We start from the raw sequence: 1,212 nt of genomic DNA, 5'->3' as shown, positions 1-1,212 counted from the left end.
CCTTCTCTTTGTACACACTAGAAATATGATCAGACTCTAACGCAAATTAATTTCTTGGTGACGCCTTTCGACTACACATTCATTTTCCCATGCTTTCATTATAGAATTCTTGGTGTGTTTCACAGTGTTGTGACGCTTCTTGACACCGCCTGTTATCAAGCATTCTGTTTCTGCCAGCAATGCTCGCATAATGCGTCTTTACTTGCGAACGTACTCGAGCAACAATTGTTTCTTGGATATGTGTGTCAAACTTTTTAAAACTGTTCTGTGTCGTCAATCTTCTGACTGGTTTTACGTGATCCACCACGACTTTCTCTCCTTTGCTCACCAGTTCATAACGAAGTGGTTCTTACAGTAAACGTCCTCAATTATTTATTAAATATGTTCCACTTCTGTCTTCCCCTAATGTTTTTATCCAATCACACTCTTCGACACCTACAAATAGCGACCACAAAGCAGTGAGCAACCTTTCGATAGAGGGTGTTCTGGGAATGCAGCATGGGAAGAACACGGTCCATATTGCCCCTGAAGGAATGCCAGAAAAATATTGTGATCTAGAGTTAAGTGTATCCTGGAAACGCTGTCAGTTTCAGTGGCTTTCTACAATCTAAAAACCAGCAGGAATAAGGAACATAAATAAACCCAACGTGAGTAAACGGAATAAATGAAAAGAGCTCATTTCTGGCATGATATCCTGCGAACCACGGATGTAGGATAAAAGACAAATTCCATGTTCCTAGATTTCCACAAAGCATTTGAAAGGGTGCGACACTACAGACTGTTAACGAAGGTATGAGCATATGGAACAGGTTCCCAGATATGTGACTGGTTCGAAGATGTTGTAAGTACAGAACTCAGTGCGTTGACCTGAACAGCAAGTGTTCATCGGAGAGAACAGTATCGTCATGATATATCTCACATCGATATGTTGTAGAATTTTAGAACATGTTTTTTGCTTGCGTATCATGTCATTTCTGGAAACCCGTAATCTACTCTGTAGGAATCAACATGAATTCCGGAAACAGCGATCGTGTGAGACCTAACTCGCTTTATTTGTTCATGAGACCCAGAAAATATTAGATGCAGGCTCCCAGGTAGATGCCATTTTCCTTGACTTCCGGAAGGCGTTCGATACAGTTCCGCACTGTCGCCTGATAAACAAAGTGCCTACGGAATATCAGACCAGCTGTGTGGCTGGATTGAAGAGTTTTT

This window comes from Schistocerca americana, chromosome 8, assembly GCF_021461395.2.
Source record: "Schistocerca americana isolate TAMUIC-IGC-003095 chromosome 8, iqSchAmer2.1, whole genome shotgun sequence".
Taxonomy (NCBI): domain Eukaryota; kingdom Metazoa; phylum Arthropoda; class Insecta; order Orthoptera; family Acrididae; genus Schistocerca; species Schistocerca americana.
This window is presented reverse-complemented; position numbering follows the sequence as displayed.